Source organism: Cupressus sempervirens, chromosome 9, assembly GCF_028749045.1.
Source record: "Cupressus sempervirens isolate cs-2001-9-10 chromosome 9, ASM2874904v1, whole genome shotgun sequence".
Taxonomy (NCBI): domain Eukaryota; kingdom Viridiplantae; phylum Streptophyta; class Pinopsida; order Cupressales; family Cupressaceae; genus Cupressus; species Cupressus sempervirens.
Genome location: NC_143126.1, coordinates 312,568,486 through 312,589,151, shown reverse-complemented (window position 1 = coordinate 312,589,151; position 20,666 = coordinate 312,568,486). Strand labels below are relative to the sequence as shown.

Genomic DNA, 20,666 nt, shown 5'->3' with positions numbered 1-20,666 from the left:
ATCTACTAGAAATTGCCAAAGAGAACAGGAGAACAACTCAAGTTCTCAACAAAGATCATAAAATGTTGGATGAAATTTCAAAATACATTCAAGCTCAAACCTGAAGTGTTATCTCATAATAATTGGAATCTACATGGGCTAGGTTGCCTCTAAACATCATTACAGAAAAATATCTAATTTTTTGCAAAGAAGGGAAACATGCAGCACCCTCAAAGCATACTCTACAAATTTTAAAGTTATAAGGATTATGGAAAAATGTGGGCATTCTATATTGTTTTTCATATGCTGCATGCTATCAAACATCAATCTGCATCTATTAGTTTCCCAAATGATAGCATAAACTCAATTGTGGATTCATATTGTGAACCAACAAGCACAAAATATTCCCAATACATGTTGAAGTTCTATACGAAAAAAAAATCATTTCTAGTGCCTTGTTCAAGTAAATCATGAATCCTTACAAGGTAACGTGCATTCACTTAGAAAACTACAGCTTAAAGACATCTGAATTTTCTCCATCTTGATATATCATTTCTTAAATTCCTTTTAAGGTTTCCAGGGAAATCTGTGATTGATTGACATAGGAAAACAAATTCACCAATCGTCCTAGGCTCCTAGCACATTTGTTTTAAGGAAAAATTCAAAATTGTATAAGACCAAACTTAAAGCAGCACAAAGGAGTAACTTTTCGCTCTTTTCATTGAAATTAGTGGTTTGATCTACTGCATGAGTGATAGAAAATTAATAGTATAAAGCATCATAAATTCTTGTTTCCAAAGACACAGTAATTCTTGAATGTGTCCAATTTAGTGTATAAAGAGGAAATATGATAAATAATTCAAGGAATTCAAGCAAATGAACAATTCAGATTACCCTCACAAAATCCACAATTGTAAAAGGACTAGAAATTTGAATTTTATTTCACAAAACAGACAACATAAATTAGCTACTTAAGAGTTTATCCCTTGCTCTAATATTGATACCAATACCTATCCATGCCTACATCTAGGATTATCATGGATATCTATTTCCTTGTATAGAGATCATTACTTGTATCAACCATGTCCTACAAGAAAAATATTTATTTTACATAAAACCAGTTGTATCAAGTTATGTTAAAAAAGGCTTTTTTATCTTAGCTATGACCTTGAAATTTTCATTCCAATATGATAAAATATAAAGGCCAAATAATTTAAGATGTAATCCAATAAAAAAATAATAAGTCTTTGTGAGGTCACCAAGTTCAAGCATAGATCTCCATCTCTATGGAGGTCACAAATGTACCAAGTCGACTACTTCCATCTTTTAACCCACTATGAATGTTGAAGACTTCAAAATACCCTTATGATAGCAATTGATTTATGTACATGTATGATAGATGTATGAAGCACTGTCCATCTTGAGATCTACTATTGCTAATGCTCCTCAGCACCCAATCTCTCACTCCAACAATTGTGGCTCTATCTCTTCTTAATGTTGGGGACCTTCTCACCCCTCTCCTCCATGGTACAGACTTTAGGACCAAGGATGCATAGCTTATTTTTCAGGCATAAGTTTAAGAGGAGAAAGGATTTTGTTGACCTTTTGTTTGGCTGCAAGGAAGATACCAAAGGAGTTTAATTTACCTGGTCTGATTTCCAAAAGGCTAGTATGTGGAGATTGAGTTGTTTCCTACTTTATATTTTTCTAAATCTCTCAATATCTTCAAGGACATTTACAAGTTGAATATTTCTCACTGGGGCAAACCCTCCTGTACTAATACCTCATACAAAATTTAGTTATGGAATTTTGGTGAAGGGGTGTTTTGTTAGCAAGTCGGATAAAGCTATTTACTAGTTACTATACTATTTTCTTTATGAGAATTTTTGATCAGCATAAGACCAAATATAGAGCAGAAAAAGGATGAAGATTGCAGGAGAAAATGATTTCTGTGAAAAATCAGCTTCAGCTTCAATGTGGTTATTTTAATGTCATTTTGCAAAATGGGGCTATCGAAATGAAACATATTTTGAGATGTAACCAATTTTATAAGGCCACATGTTCCAGACATTGATATAGACTTATATGGCTTCATCTGAGAGAAGGACTAAGTTTCTCTTTACATGTCTGAAAGTTGAGCACACAAGGGAAAATATTTCTATCGCTAGTATGAATAGCATTTTATTGAAAGCAGGAATCTGATATTAGATGTGCCTTCTCTAATTTCCATGGTAACTTCTTCTTTTTGGGAGATATTAAAGATATTTTCTTCATGCAAGAAGTACTATCACTAAAGTTGTTCCTTGCGAATTCAGCCATACTAAATCTCTTGCATTGGATCAACATCTTTCTCTTGATGAGGTTCTCTATGCTTTTTATGTAATGTTCCTATTATAAAATAAATAATAAATCAAACTTTTGTAACGGGCCGATTGATTTAATGTATCTCGGACCCATTTTTATTTTTGTTTCCATAGTTTGTGTCGCCGTCAGCTATCTTTGAACACCCTCGAAAAGTTTCCCGATAGGTATTTAAGCACGGCTTGTAGGTTGTAGTTGGTATGCTTTTGGATTATTTTCTCTATATTGCGAATTCCTGTTGGAGTTCTAGAGTGTTCGCCATTTCGGAAGTGAAAGATCTTCCCTATTTGGCTCGTGCGGTTTCGGTGGGATTCAACCCTCACCCTATTCCATTGGTGAATGTAATACTTCGCTCGATTCCGGCAAGTCAAAGCATCATCTTCGGTAATCATTATTCGCATCTAAGTCTCTGTTATTGTGGATTTGATCAATATCTATGTTATTCTATGTATAAGTCACGATTATATTCTGTGTTGGATTCGGATTGGCACATATCATTCATATTATGGTTTCTAATACTATCTGATATTGTCTGTATTCAGCGCAAGTATGTTTGTTTTATGCTCATATTAATTATATCTCACTATCTACATTTTCCTTGCCGTACCCCCTCTATTTTTGTCAGCGTACGGACATTTGCCCCTCACCGTACACTCTTTCTTGAACACCGTACCAGCCTCTAAGTCACCGTACAACCCTCCACATATTTCCATATGGCCCTCTTCCTATGTACGGATACCAAGCCGTACGGCCACCACCCAATTTATAGTATGGGAAATAATTCCTCACCATACGGATATCAAATTTCCCTCCCGTACAGCCATCGGGCCCTCACCTTCTCGTACGGCCATCAGCAACTAAATTCCGTACGGTATCTCTGCTACTTCTGTATAGAACTCTCTTGGTTGCAACCGTACGGCCTATTTGAGGCACCATCAGAGTCTCTTAGCACTCCCCTGTGCGTTGGGAACATTACCTTTTGCTACATGATAAAAGGGAAAGCTCCCAGGTTTAATGGCTTCCTGTGGACTTCTAGAAAGATTGTAGTGAGGGGATTCACATAAAATTTACTTAAGTGTATAATTAAGACACATAATTGGTTCTTTTGGTAAGGGTATAAATAAGGGTATTATTAAGCTCTTACCTAAAGTTAGTGGCCTCTTTTAGATGAATAATTGAAGGCCTGTACACTTATTGAACATCTACTACAAATTATTTTGCTGAAATTCTTGCATTGAGGATGCAACATGTGTTGCCCAATGTTATTTCTGCTACTCAATCCAGTTTTGTAAAGGGGAGAAGTATTCTTGATAAGATGGTCACGAGATGATAAAGGACGGTTTGAAAAATTATTCTAAAGTGTGGCTCTTTTAGATTTTGAAAAAGCCTATGATAATATTAACTGGTCATTTGTTCTACCTGTGTAAGACCCCTCACAATATTTTCCAAATTCTTGTCCCTCCTTACATCAGTAATCAGTTACCCAGTTGGCATATTACTGAGTGTGAATATTTGGTTGATGGTTTATGTGATCAGATTTGCATTACTCTTTTATCACAGTGGCAGTGATTACATTTATAAAATAAAACTTCCAACCATATACTCAGCATATAAGATATGAAGTAACAGAAATTTGCTGTTATAATTTCAGTTCACAGAAAATATAAATCTTCTGTTCTCATTCAGTTCGCAGTAATACTTCGAAGAAAATGCAGGGAACAAAATAACAGTTTTTGCCTTGTATTTGACTCGAGAAGTTGGCAACATTACATCAGAAGACCCTCCTTTACAGGGACTGCAAATAAGAGACTTAAACCAAGATCTCAGATGAATCAACCATTTGACTTTCAGTCATCACATCAGGATTTTTTTCACAAGAATAATGCCTAGCAATGCATATTTGACAGTCTGCAATACAAGTCTTATCCTCGATGCTGGCAAATACTTATGATATCTACCGATACATAACTGGCGTGCAGACATCACTGTATACATAGCTAGAGTTGTCTCTCTCTATATTTATTATATATTTCTATCTGTACCATTTATTTTCATATAAATTGATGGGAAATGCTTATCCCGGCCTTTAGGAAGGTATAGCATACATTATTGAATGCTAATGTAAGTGTTTAACTTACCACTCCATATCATAAAGAAATCATTGCATATACATTCCAAAGGATTAGAAGGGGACACATGCATGTTGTTGTACTTATAAAAAGGGTTCATAACACATTGTTAATTTCTACTCTTGCGTGTGGCTAGAAGCCAAACTCAAATTGGCTACCATTCATTTGATAGATGGAAAATTCTGAAGTAATATTGTTCTATTTCTAGATTTTTCTACATCAACCATTTAATGATTCTGATATAGCAGTATTTTTCTACTATTTGCCTATTCCAGCCTTGATCATTAGATTTATTTTAGATATTTGCATGCTGATTATTACCTATATCAAAGGTAATTTTCAGCAATCATAAACTCAGAATTTATGTAACTATTCAGTACTCAATTCATATTATTTTTTAATATCAATCTGTGCCATTTCGTGATGTCCCCCATCTTTATCCTAATAAAATGACTATTAAAAGTATTATCTCAACCATGACTGATTGCTTGGATATAACACTCAAATATCAGTACAACACCAATCATACATGGAGACAACTTCTTATCAATGTCACCACTATAACATCCATTCTTATTGATCACTGTCATAAGTTACAATATGTCAATCTGTAATAGGATAATAAACATCATCCAAACAACAAATGGAGTAGATCAACCATATATGATTGAGAAAGTATTTATCTGCAGATCTCAGTAGAAAAAGTAAGGAGTCGTATATCTTCTGTCATCAATATCTTCACTACCAAACAAGATTATATCAGATATATAGAAAGCAATAACTTACTGGTGGCTCCCGGTCATCATTTGTGGCACTACTACTAAAGTTTGAATATCAAAGATTAATATTCTACTGGGCTGTTGCCATGAGTATTTGAGGGTGTCACAATAAAATTAAGAAAGAATTTATTATTGCATGGGCATCATGGAGGATTAATATGGGTAGCATAAATTATCTTTGGTGTCTGATTTCAGATTGGGGAGCATTGTTTTGCATAGGCAATGATCATCCTTGAGGAGTCCAATCCTTATCTATGGAATATCGACACTTGGAGAAATTGGTATAAATTGAGTACATGAACAAAATCAATGTTAGGGATCAGTCCAAAAGGGAATTTGGAAGTAATCGACATTGGTGTACCAAGGCATGCTGTTGCACAGTGCCCATTATCATAGTGACTTAGAAGCGAGATGTTGCAATCTAATTATTATGGACTACAATTCATAAGGAAAGGGATCAATTATTACGGCTCAGTAATATTACTTAACATTAGTCTAAAAATAATATGCTGATCTGAGAATACAATTGATGACAATGGTTAAGATGGATGATAACCATCAATTAGACAAATGATACCAAACAAAGACTGATCATGGAAGGTAGTGAGTTACACAAATGAGAAGCAAATCAATATCATGAAGAACAAAACCAAATCGTTTATGCATCCATTCCCATGTGATCCATTGATAAGATATAGTTCACTAGTCAACACCTTATTAAGGAAAATACACAATCAGCAATAAAGCAATTAGTATGAGATGTGTCTCCTCAAAGAAAAATTACTCCAAAGAATATGACCATATGACGATAGAGGTATATAAGGAGATTCAGTTCAGTCAAATCTGGTATAATTAAAAAACTTTTATCTCATTCTTACATATGCAATTGGATAGCTCATTAGAGCAAATTGCCCTAAGTGTTGCATACGGTTGCATACAATAAGGATCAGCATCACAGAGAGCCCTATTACTGTTGCAAGATTATATATCCATATCAAAAACAGAAACTCGTTGCTATAAGTGATACCCTCTTAGTTGCATATTCATGTCACCTGATCGGACATAGCAGCATATTCATAATTGGATAGTCATATTGACATATCAGACATAGCAGCATATTCATAATTGCACAATCGTATCAACATATCAGACACGGCACTAAATAGCATTATTGCAATAGAAAGAGGTTCACTGCATAATTTACATTGATACATTGGGAAGAGAAGAGATCTCTATACATCAGAAGATAGGAGTATCTTATATTTGCATAATTCCTACAGTCGTATCAGTTGCAGAAGTGATCTACCATCCAGTCTGCATACTATTATTTGTAGATTTACTTTCATCATTCGATGTCCATATAATTCTCTATTTTGCACCCCTGATTTAGAATCTTCATAAAACAACAAAGACATTCTATGCACAAGTACGACGGTGCACTAATGTCCAGAGTATCAAAAATGATTATAATATTGCAGTAGATTGGTCTTATTGAAAAGTTTTCCAAAATTTGCAATCGATGCATTTGTTGAATATGAATATCCAACTTGCGAGTTTTTTTCGTTTTGATTTAAGCCCATACGAATGAGATTGGATTGAGAACGAAACAAATGCACATGCAAGAACATGTTGCCTGTATCTTTGAGTTTGCGGGATTGTGGCAGTTATTGGTTTGATATGAACCGAAAACTTGAAATCAATTTCCAAGTAGAAAGAGAGGCAAGCAGTGATACGTTTTATATGCAACAAAATGTGTGCGAATAGTTTGAGGGAATTCCAAAAGTCATCACATCATGCTTATCAATACCCGGCTCATTCAAAATTGTTTAATATTTCATGGACATTGTCACGTTGTCGGATATTAGTCAAAAATGTAATGGTATACATACATAGGAGCCAACTCCAAAAAGCATACATAGGAGCCAACATTTCTTGGAGGGCTAAAATCCTTATTGCTCAGCTGAGAACCAACTCTCACCAACTTCGTTGTGAGACCGGACGTTGGAAGAGGCCAAAGGAGGCTTGGGAAGAAAGAATTTGCAGATTCTGCAATTCTGGGAAAGTGGAAACTGAACAGCACTTTATTTTAGAATATGAAGCCTACAAGAGTAGTAGAGATAAATTTGCGGACACTATATGTGACAGTTCTTGGCATAACTTATTCAACGAAGAGTACATTGAGCAATTGGGTGGACTCATCATCATCCTACACAAGCAACGAACATTGTTACTTAAGTCTGCTTGAGTTGTCTTGCTGTCCCATAGGCTATTTTTAGCCTCGTGGACGTTAAAATTTTATCTATCTATCTATCTAACAAAAGCTTCTTGTTTATACATATAAGCTTTGACGTACCATTGCTGCGATAGAATGTTTGAAAGAAGGGGGGGAATTAATAAGCGAAGGAAATACAAAACCTTCGACCTACAAGAAATTTAATCAAAGGCCAATTTGACAAGACCCATAGACAAAGACAAAACCCTAATTTGGAAAATGGTAGTATAAAAAATAGATACAACTTGCGGTTGGCAAGAGAATTTGGGCCTAAGATCGAGGACCAGTTTAATTCATGGAAAGGAAGAGTGAATGAAGAGAGAAGGCGCCTGAAAAAGGAGTATAGAAAGTAATATTGAAAGAATATGTTGAGGAATGCTCCAGAAGTGGATAAGGTCATGGGCCTTAATAAGTTCAATAAAAATATATTCATTTTATGGGCCTGGAGTCATATTGTAAGGCCTATGAGAATCCTATTCACATTTCAAAATGATATTATTTGATCTTGGTTAAAGTGAATTGTTAAAAAAACATTTAAAAATAATAATAGCATCCCCAAGTAATTGAAATATCCTTTGGAAGGTATTATATTGAAGATATATATATGAAATCGATAAAGGGGAGAAGTCTTTTACTAAAGATAGAAGTAAGAGGAAATCTAATGAACCTCAAGATTATTCGACTTCATGATCATTGTATTTCATGGGTATCGTATTGCAAATCCCGGAGGTTTAAGCACAAGAACTAAATGGACATATTTACCCTTATTGGAGCAATTTGTTGAGAACTAAATTTATTTACTTTTGTAGTTAATCCCTTATTTATATTTGTATACTTGTTATAAGAGATATTTTCCTTGATCTTTTCCTTCTAAAATGATTTTGCAAGAAGAGGGAGATTGAGACTTAGAGGGAGCCTAACATTTCATTAGAGGCGACCTTTAAAAAGAGGGAGCAGATAGAGGATATGGTTCAATCAACCTTCAGTGATCTTTGATCATATTGATCCAGAGGGAGCAAATTATGTTGAGATGGATTCTCTAGTGATCAATAAATTGTAGTAATCAAGAAGATTGTGATTCATGAATATACTTTGTGATTATGTGATTTTAATGGGCCTACCCCCTATGTACATCATGAGGAAGTGACAACTTCCAAATTATGTCACTTGTATTTGCAGAAGTTATTGAAAGGTGACGATCTTACAATAACTTAATTTCTATTATGATGGATATCTTACAATGTTTATGGAAATCATGATAGATTATACTTTGCATTGTGGATGTTTATATGGTAAGCATTATGAGAATGTGTATGCACATACTTTATAAACATTTTTGAGTACATGGTGAATGTTTTGCATATTGATATTCTGGAAGGCCATTACACAGAGTACTTGGCGAATATCACACGTCTTGATGTTCTCGAAGGCCATTACTCACAAAGTACTTGGTGAATATCACGTGACTTGATGTTCTAGAAGGCCATTTCTCACAGTAATTGGTGAATATCTTGCATCTCAACATTTTGGAAGGTCATTACTCAAAGAGTATTTGGTGAATATCATTCATAATCTAGGAGACCAATACTCGTGATATTAGATGTGATATCAAACATTTGAGTAATTGGTGAATATAATATATTCTAGGAGACCAATACTCATGAGATCAAATGTGATATCAATACTTTTTGAGTACTTGATGAATATCATATCTCAATATTCTGGAAGACTAATACTCATGATATCAAAATGGTGGATATCTTCTGATCAAAGATATCCTTAAAATTTGTCATTTCTAATATTACCAATAGTGTAATATATGTCATGTGTTTATCCTCCCTAGCTAAGAGGGAGTGTTCATATTTTGTAGCCTCTGTCAGATAAACAAATGCTATTCATAACTAATGAGAGCTAAAGAGACAAGTCTCTTGAATCGCATTTACACATGCAACACATGCATTGAGAATGTGATTTGGAACATAGAGAAATTACAAACAGTGTTAGTACATTTACATTCTCCAAGAAACTTAACAATAGTCTCAAAACAATTTCTTTGACCTTTTCAAAGTGCTTTTTTGCCTAATTTGGTTTATTAGACCCTCTAACCCTAAAAGTAACCACTAAAAAGGCCAAAAAGGATGATTTGTATGTCATTTGTTCATTTGTGAATGATAAAGAAAACTTGTTTGTATTGGAAATCTAAATTGACAATAGATGAAATCCAAATTGATGATTATAGAGAAATTGCTTTCAAAAAACTATGATATCATTAAATCCAGGGCTTAATATTTGACTCTTAACTTTTGATCTAGCTTGGCTAGAAATCCTCCAACAAATACAAACTAAAAATTCAGATAACTGTACTTATCTTCTGATGAATCCTTTCAACTATCCCCTTTATCTAGAAATATGTTCCATGCATGTGACCAAGGAAAGTGTATTATGTTGTATGTCTGGCTAAATGATATAATTAATATCCTAGTGAATTAAAACAAAAATATGATAGTGTATATTGCTGCATTGCTTTACTGTTAGAATAGTTTCGTATGGACTTATTTTTTGTTGCATATATACTCTCTCTCTCTCTCTCTCACACACACACACACACATATATATTTAGAAAAACTGTTTTTGTATGAACAAACCCAAAATGAACCAAACCCGAACCCACACCCAAAACAACTTGAGCAGATCTCAAACCCGACTCTGAATCCAAATCTGAACCAGCAACTTAGATAATATTTTATAAAGAGTTTATTATAAAGTTATAAAGTTAATGATGCCAAGTCTTCATTAAAGTGAATTAATTAATCAAATAAATTAGGTGCCCACCCCAAGGAGATATTAAAGTGATATTAAAAAGTCATCTCATGACATGAAATAAGTTATTAAAGTGACTTGTCCAAGAAGCCACATGATCGAACTTTATGGAGAATATATTTTGAAGGAAATTTAAAGCATTCATGTGATCATTGTTTTTTGTCTTGGTTGGAAATTGTACTTGGGAATTGGTGAATTTTGCATCAAGGTTTTCTGCACTTTGGAGAAAGTGGATTCTTTAGAGTTTTTCAAGCATCTAAGGTGTACAAAGACACATTAATATCTGTTAATTGGGTGATTCATTTCAAGGTTATCAATTGTGGAAAAAGTAAGAGAATTTCATTGGATTGCAGCCATATGAGTGTTTCAAATCAAAGTGTACAAGTCAGATTGTTTGCAAAGGTTGGAGATTCATCATAAAATACCAATTGCAGCCATTAAAAGCCAATGTGTGGAAAAAAATGAAGGCAGCTGCAGGGTTTAAAGTGAGTCACTGGAAGGTGCTGTTTGGGATTTAAAGGGCATGTTTAAGGGTTTTTTGAATGTCATTGACTCATTTCTTCATCAGCATCTATGGTTATTAACTTTTTAGATAGAGCTGCAATCAGTTTAAGATAATATCTCAAGCTGCGATCAATTGCCAGGTTTTTTCTAGTTGCAATCTAAGTTGCCCCCCCTCTGGACCAGCTTAGGTACGAACTGGCACCTGGTCCAGGTACAGTTCACAGTATGGTCCGGCTAGGATTTGCTTTTTAACAGCCCAGTTCAAACTACAGCCCAATCCGGATGAACCATGAGCAAACTTGGGCAAACTGGGCCCCGCAGTCAGCCTTTAAGTTGTTTTTTGGGGAATTTAATAAACTTTTCACATCCTTAACTCTAAAATATATAAATGAAAAGCTTGTGTCGGCTTCTAACTCTCATTTGTGGTGTGCAAGTAGGTTGATTTATCTTGAACAAGAGCAAATAGGTGGTTGAGCAAAAGTTTGATTGTGCAAGGAGTTGGAAGATTGGTTTGTGAGCTATCTTGAAGGGCTTGTGCCTCATTACTACACCTTTGCAAGTTTACAACGAGTGGAAGAGGTAAGTCCTTGTTCAATTTTCTTTTTCTCTTTGTTAAGATTTTTATTTTTTTCATTTATCTTTCATTGTCCATAAGATTTAGCCATTGTTTTCCAAAAAATGCATCCTCTTGCTTTTATGTTTTATATTGAATATGTATTAAAAAAATTGCCATAGGAAAAGGAACTATAATGGGATTTACCTCTTCCTCAGTAGGCAATACCAAACAAAGAATAGAACCCCACTCTAATTCTCCATTGTAGAAGTATATGGATAATGTAAGTCCCCTTCCAGAAGGCAGTGTTTTATGTTGGAAATGTCAGGGTTGTGATGTAGAAAGGAATAGTTCATATTTTTATGTAGTAGACCATTCCTGTGGATACCCTAAAAGAGGAGTCAAGAAATGTCTTGGAAAAGAAAATGCACCTATACCAAATTCAACAATACTAAAATACATTCAAGAGCATGAGGAGGTAGAAGATAGAAGAACATACGCGAAATACCATCGATGGCAGCAACAATAACAGTTAAAAAATAAGAAAAGGGAACTAAATCCACAACAAATGTTGGGATAGAAGATCACTCCTATACTACCTTAGTTTCCCTTGATTCTCAAAATGAAGCACCCCTTACACACAAAAGAAAGGGACCACTAGAAACTGCAATTCAAAATCAAATTGTCAACATTGATGTGGCAAGATGTTTGTATGCAAATGGGTTGTCTTTTAATGTCGTTCACTCTCCATTGGAAGAGGATGTTGAGAAGTGCTAATGAAGCACCTTCAAGGTATCAGGGCCCCAATTTCAAGAGAGTATGAACTACCTTGTTGGATCAAGAGGGCAAGTTGATTAATGAGCAATTGAAGCCCATAAAGGATTCTTCCATTGAACAAGAGAGTGTTATAAAATGTTGTCCAAGTCATAATGAACAATGCAAAGAATTGTAGATTTGTTGGTTTGTAGGTTGCAGAGAGATATCAACATATTTTTTGGACACCTTGTGTGGTCCATTCACTCAATCTTATTCTACAAAAGATTGGTAACAATATTGAGTGGCTCAAGGAGATGTAGGCAGAGGCTAAGGACCCTAGCTGAATCTCATGAAGTGGAAAATCCTCTATTCTATTTAGCCTTGTCAAGTGAATTAAATACGAGTAATAATACTTGGATAATAAATAGCGGAGCTTCAAGTCATATAACTGGATTTAGAAATCAGTTTGAAACATTCAAAGAGTATTGCATAGAAGAAGTCATAATTGGAGATAATTCTCCTTACCTAGTAAAAGGAATTGGGACTTGCTCCTTACAAATAAAAATAGGAGAAACTCTTCAATTAAAAGATGTGCTATTTGTAAGAGGAATAAAAAGAAATATAATCTTCATTTCAGTTCTAGCTGATCAAGGATATCGTGTCAACTTCAATGAGGATAAAGTGTTACTATGGCCTAAAATCTCCAACATAAAGAATGCAATTACTATAGGATCAAGAGATGGAAGCCTATACAAATTAAGTACTAAAGAAAAACAAGCTCTAAATCATGAAGTCCATAATTCAATTGAACTTTGGCATAGAAGATTAGGGCACCTTGGTTTTAGTGCCCTTCCTACCATAGGAAAAATCACTACAGGAATACCCAATCTCAAATTTGAACACACTAGTATTTGTAAAGGGTGTGTCCTAGGAAAAAATAAAAAGGGATATTTTTTGTTAAGTAAACACAAGTCTAAAATTGTACTAGAACTTGTTCACACTGATTTGTGTGGACCCATGTCAACACCCTCTCTAGGGGGATTGTTGTACTATGTGACCTTCATTGATGATTACTCTAAAAAAATGTGGATATACTTTCTAAAACTTAAAGAATCTAATAAAGTTTTACAAAAGTTCAAAGAATTTAAAGCTCTAGTGGGAAATTGTACTGGAAAGAAAATAAAAACATTAAGATCAGATAATGGAGGTGAATACACATCCGACATCTTCAAAGAATTTTGTATTTCCATTGGGATTAAGAGGGAGACTACAATACCTTATAATCCTCAACAAAATGGGGTTGTAAAAAAAAAAAATAGAACTATTATAGAAGTAGAAAAAGCCATGATTTGTGACCCAAATCTCCTTGTCTTTTTGGGCCAAAGAAACAAATACAACAGTATACATACAAAACAGAAGTCCTCGTGTAACATTAGAAAATGTAACTCCCAAAGAAACCTTCACAGGGAACAAACCATATCTTAGTCATCTAAGAATTTTTGGTTGTCCAGTCTACATTCACATTCCCAAAGAGAAAAGGTATAAATTAGAACCTTCCGAAAAGAAAGGTATATTGGTTGGCTACAGTGAAACAACTAAGGAATACAGAGTATATATTCTAGGGCAAAGTCTGCTGAAATCAGTAGGGATGTTCAGTTTGACGAAGATATTGCCTTTAAAAGATCCTTAAACAAAGAAGATGAGGAAATTGAGAAACAAAGGGAGTTCATCATAGAAGATGATTATAATATTGAGAATCAGAGGGAGAACACTATAGAAGATACTCCAAATCTAAGGGAGAATCTTTTAGAAGAACAAGACACATCTACATCTAATGCTGAGAATAATGAAGTTTTAAATCACAAGAAAAGACCACTATGGGCCAAGAAAGTGATTGAAGAGAACAATGTAGAACCAGATGAGATTTCTAGAGAAAATAAGAAAACAAGAAATTAAAATGTTATGTTTCCTTAATAACAAAACTCACAAAAACAGAACCAACTAATGTTGAAGAGGCTTTAAATTGTCAAGCATGGAAAGTGTAATGGTAGAAGAATATCAATCCATTCTAAAAAATGATGTCTGGGATATTGTGCCCAGACCTAAAGACAAATCAGTTGTATCTTCAAAAACGGTTGTTTAAAATCAAGTATGCACCTGATGAAAGCATTTCAAAATACAAGGCCAGATTTGTTGCAAGAGGTTTTTTTCAAAAGGTCGGAATTGACCATGAAGAAACATTTGCTCCAATTGCACGCTACACCTCAGTAAGAACAATAATTGCCATTGCTACATCCAAAGGATGGAAAATACATCAAGTGGATGAAAAGACAGTTTTTCTAAATGGCATCAATGAAGAAGTATATATAGAACAACCTGAAGGATTCACCACACATGATAGGAAGCATTATGTATGCAAATTGAAGAAAGCTCTCTATGGCCTTAAGCAAGCTCCCAGGGCTTGGTATGAGAGGATAGACAGCTATCTCTCCAAGTTATGATACTCTAAAAATGAAGCTAGTCCTAACATATGCTTCAAAATATCTAATGATGACATGTTAATTCTTGTTCTTTATGTTGATGATTTATTGATAACAGGTGCAGACCACCTTATAGCCAAATGCAAACAAGATCTCATACTTGAATTTGATATGAAGGATCTAGGACTTCTACATTATTTTTTGGGTTTAGAAGTGATGCAAAAAGAGAAATATATTTTCCTAAACCAAGGAAAGTACACTACTGATATATTGACCAAATTTGGGATGATGGATTGTAAGCCTCTTTCTACTCCAACGGAAACTAACCTTCATAAGCTTAAAAGTTAAGGAGCGGATTCAAAACCTGTAGACCCTACTCACTACCATCAAATTGTTTGATCTCTTATGTACTTGGTAAATACACGACCAGATATCTGCTATGCTAGAAAAGTGTTAAGTCATTTCATGTGTGAACCCAAGAAGATTCATCTAATGGCTCCCAAGCATATTTCAAGATATCTACACTTAACAATTGGACTCAAACTGAAGTCTACAAATACAGAGTTACAACTTCAAGGGTATTCTGATTCAGATTGGGTAGGCAGTTCCATTAATCATAAGAGTACTACAGGATATCGTTTTAGTCTTGGATCAGCTATGATATCCTGGTTTAGTAGAAAACAATCAGTAGTTGTGTAGATGTCAGTTTTGTACCACTACATAACATATAGCAATTGAATACTTGATATGGAATATCAAACACTCAACCCTCTCTTAAAAAGTAAATACTCAAGAAGAACATGAGAAAACTCCAAGGTTCCTTACACTTGTGGATACTAACTCAGTTATATTAATGTGATTTTCTAGTTAATCATGTAGGCAGGCTTACGTTATTCATTCAAAGATAACTTGGTGGTACTTCACTTTGCTTGAGTTGTTCTTTTCTCCTTGATCACTTTCACTTTCAACTACTCCTACCACTAATTGCTTACTGCTCTACTACTACTCCTATGAATGAAGAAATTAGCAAATGGATGAGGATCCAACCAAATGAAAGCTTGCCAGCGGCACTACCTCCATTCGTGCAATGATTCTAAGGGATACTCTTAGGATTTTCACACTAACACCTATCTTCCAACCCAACTTGAAGTACAAGAGGAAAGATGAAATGCAAGTAGAACTTGGAAGCGATCAGACTAGATTACCACACAAGGCTTCCTAACAAGCCACTAAGATGCTAGTGGCCTAGTATATAGATCCCTATCAAACATTCACTAACATCATCATACAACTAGCCATCTACTTCTACTCTAACAACATGAAATGAAGTCCTACTTTAATTTGAGAGATGAGAAGAAACATGCAAATACACCAAAATGATCATGTATATCCACCATGCAAGCCACAACAATGAATAAAGAACAATTTTCATAGTATTTTGGCAACAATTCTCCAACATAACTCTCCTTTACAAATGAGAACAAAATGGCCTTATATAGAGGCTCAAAATTACGAGTGGCCAAGATTAAGAGGCAAAATCAAGGGCCAAGATTAAACCTTACAAACCCTAATTAGAGTTACCATCATTCAACCAATTACATGAGGGCACCAACTTTGTAGGCTAATGAGAAAATTACAATAATTTGTCAACCAATGAGAACATAGGACACTTGGCATGATTTGATTGCATGCATAGGAAATTGCCACCTCATCAACCTTATCTTATAAATTTATTTAATCTTTGAGATGAGGTGAAGCCTTGGATGCTTGAGCTTGTCCTTAGAAACTTTCTCATCACCACTTGAACTTGCTTGCACCTAATGTCCTGACCTTGAAAGGGTGAGGTCTCCATGCACTTGGGGTAATCTTGCCTTGGCCTCGGTGGCTTGCCCAGATGTGAACCTCCTTGCAATTTGAGAGTCTTGCTCTTGGCCACTACCTTGAAATTGAACTTGACCTCTTTCAACCTTTTGTCTCGCTTTCCTCCTTCATTATCCTTGCCCTCCTTAACCTTCCTGGTATTTTCTAACCTTCCTATTTGAATCTAGTTTGCATGAATAGCCAAGCCTTGCGTAACCTCAAAAAATTTCAAATCACTTCCTCCAAATTTGCTCTTCCTTGAAATTCACTTTTCCTTGAGATTCATTTTTCAATTTTCACCACCTCTAAATCAAATAAAAGAGGTAGGACCCCATATAGAATTGGTTTTGATTTTGCACTGTCCTAAGTTGCAACTCTAAATTTTCAATTATAATTCTAGCGCAATCAAATTTTCTCTTTCCATTTTCAATTTCATCAATAAAATAGTACATCTAGTTCTTGAATTGCACACCTTGAGCCATGCCCGTGATCCGGCTAAGAATCACGATAAGGTTGCCATACTCCGACTTCAAATCTGACCAGGTGAGCTTTGACAGCTTGGTAACTCCCTTCTTGCCTTCGTCTAGCCAATTCTGCCTTAGATGAATGAAGTAAGCATTTTGATCATCCTAAAAGAACTTGGCCGCCTGATCCATCATTACCATTGTCATGTCTTTCAATTGTACCATGTTCACTATGTCAATTGTTGGTGTCACTAACTCGCCTCACTTTCCAAAAGAAGGTGGTCTCTGGCATCATGTCTTGTCTTTTTTGGTATTTGTTCCCTTTGGGTTCTTGCTTGCACTAACATCCACCATCCTAAACACTTATTTCTGCCCCTTCATTCTAAATGATATGGACTACACTTATCAATCTCCAAAATTCTTTCTATCGATAGAATCTAGCTTATTTCTGCCTCTCCAAATCTTATCTCTACATTTATCAATCTCCAAACTTCAATCCTAGGGGTGGGACTGCCACTTATTTCTTCTTCTTCATTAAATTAAGATGGACAACACTTATATCTCCCAACTTCAATCTTAGGGTGGTCTAGCTTATTTCTGCCTCTCCAAGTGTCCTATCATGAAATCTACACTTATAGCTCCCAACTTCAGCCTATCAATGGAGATGATGAAGTGGTGGATCAGTAGTGCAAGAAGAAGGTAAGGGAAACAAATCAAGCAAGAACAAGGAATAAAATCTGCCTTTAAAACCAATCTACAGCTCTAAAAATGAACGAAAATCTTACCTTAAATTTGCCTTCTAACACAATTGGGCATCTTCAAGTTTAGATCTTATCTCAAAAAAACTAGTCCCCCTTGCAACTAATGAATCTCCAGCAAAAATCAGAATTCACCAACCTTGTCTCTCTTGAAAATTCTCCAATATACAAAATCAAATCTCATGCATATTCTGCCTCCTTGTGAAATTCGCCTAGCTCTACAAAAATTAGACTTTCCAAGACAACCTTGCTGCCCTTTAACCAATTTCTAACCTTCAAAATTACCCAGCTAGGGCAAAAAATCATTGCACTAAGAAGAAATCGCAATCCCCCCAAGCAAAAATTGCCAACCTCCAAAATTCTACCCTCAAAATTGCACCTCTACTACAAATTTGGGTCTGCACTTTATAATCTACCATACTACAAATTTCGGCCAACTAGGGCAAAAAATCGCCCCTAAAATTCAGAATTGCTGCCTCCAAAATTCACCCAACTAGGGCAGAAAATTACTACCAAAAAATTGGAAAATCAGACCTCACAATCAACTATGCTCCCCCTCCAAACAAATTCGTTACTCCACAGAATGGAAGAAGTTGGAATGAGAAATAAAGAGGAGGAGCCTCTTCTTATACCAAACTTTTGCCTCCTTGAATAGGGCCTACCTACATTGGAGGGAAATAAAATTAAATAAGGGGATTAAATTAGCCAAATCCAAAATTACCATAAGCCCTAAAATTGAAATTTATACAAAGTCATGTAGCCCTCTCATATAGCTTTAAATCTTCCCCATTATGGACCCAATAATTTACCTTGAATTTCACACCTTTTAGGTCTTAAAATACATTGGATTTAACACACAAAGGGGGCCAAATTAAATCTCCAAATTACAAACAGTCAGCCCAAAAACATGATTTTAATTTCAATTTCACTTCCTTTCGAAATTTCAAAATCCCCCCTAGGCAATTTAATATCAACGCAATCAAATTTTGCACTTCAATCCAATTTCAATTTTTTGCTATACAATTTTAATTTGCAATTAAAATAAATTCTTATTTGGAAATTCAATTTCATTCAAAATTCAATTTCACTATCAAAAAAAAAATTTCACCATCAAAGTTTTTTTAGATTTCCAAAACAACTAAGTCCACAAATTCATTTTGAAAATGCTCAAGCTTACATAATTGTATCAAATTTTCAAAAATCCATCTAAGTCCAAAATTTGCAAATTTGTCCTGCTAGATATTATTTTAACCATCGAAAAAATGTTGTTGTTCAATTTTGTTTAGCCTAAGGACAAAATTACATGTTCCGGAAAATCAAGTTTAGCACCAGGTGAAAATAAACCAAATCCTTCCTAGAGACCAAGACATCCAAGGTGTAAAATTACCAATTCAAAACCTTTGGACAACTCCGAAAATTCACTAAGGCAAACAAAGACTTACAACACCCACGAAAATTGCCAAGGTTTGCCCGAAAAAGGGGGTCCCCAAAATTTTGGGGCGATGTTGTGAAAACCTCACAACAAGTTGCTCAGAGCTCCACTGAAGCTGACTATATGGCTGCTTCTATGGGAGCACGTGAAGCAATATGGCTAAGAAAACTATTTGGACTATTTGGAAAACCACTAAAGTCGACCATAATCTATTGTGACAATCAAAGTTGCATTAAACTATCAATTAACCTAGTTTTCCATAACAGGTCCAAGCACATAGAAATTCCTTACCATTATGTAAAGGAAATGGTGGACAGAGATGTTATCAAATTGATCTACATTAGCACTAAAGAACAAAATGCAAACATTTTGACTAAGCCTCTTGCAAAGTTGAAAATTGAGTACTTCATGAACAAACTTGGTATGATTAAATTGTGACTTGATATTAAAATCTCGTATTATGTAAATTATTCATGAATATTTAATAAAATCAAAATTGCAATATTGTGGATGTATTGTTGCATAAAAGATGACGATTTTTTATGCGAGTATGGTCGCTATTATAAGGTGACGATCTTATCAATCGCTTGACTTGTCATCATGTGTCAATAAATTGATTGAAACACTTAATGACGGATGTATCAAGGTTGACTACATTAAGATGAAGTCTCGGTGTATCTTGATACAAGTGTTATCACTAAATCTAGTTCTGAAATAGTTAGAGATTGTGAGAACTGTTGTGTTATAATTAAGGTGGATTGAAGACTTTGTTATCCTCAGTTGGTTCTAGTATACTCCCAAGTTTGCACTTTCAATCCTCTATTCATATAAGAGGGAGTATTAATATTATAGTCTCTTTAGGATTGAAGGTTCAGAATATTGTCATAATATTAATATACTTATATGTACTTGTGAAATAATATAAACACACACACACACACACACACACACACACACACATATATATATATTGATCTCCACAAAAAAAAATATATATATATATATATATATATATAAATCGGATTAATATTGGTAATCAGGATGGTTACCGAATGTGTTTATTGCAAATCGCCCTTTGGTGATTATTAGTTATAGAGAGTCAAGCCACGGAGGGCCATGACTCCCCATGGGTATTAATATAATGTTACATCCCAATTTTTGACCTAATTTAAAATATAGCCATTAAGGTTCACATGAAGTCAGTTGACAGTTAAATTGGTTATAATCTTGTGAAATGGTAAGATGGTTAGTTGTTATAATTTCATGTGAAGATAACATGCTAGTTGATTATTTATCACGGATTCATGGAATTGAAAAGGCAACTAGCCGTTATGATTATTTATAACTTGTTATGAATTTCCTTGCAGGAAACATGTCTAAGGGGTGCAAGCATTGTCAAAAAAGAGTTAGGCACAAGAGCATCACCAAAGTCGTTATAATTTCATGTGAAGATAACATGCTAGTTGATTATTTATCACGAATTCATGGAATTGAAAAGGCAGCTAGCCGTTATGATTAT

General features: G+C 34.7%; 1 protein-coding gene across 2 annotated transcripts in view; it reads right to left on the bottom strand.

The window, feature by feature from the left end:
• LOC149538637 (Metallo-hydrolase/oxidoreductase superfamily protein) overlaps positions 1-20,666 on the bottom strand; it is a 183,390-nt gene that overhangs the window by 97,373 nt on the left and 65,351 nt on the right. The gene's annotated exons all lie outside the window — the stretch shown is intronic.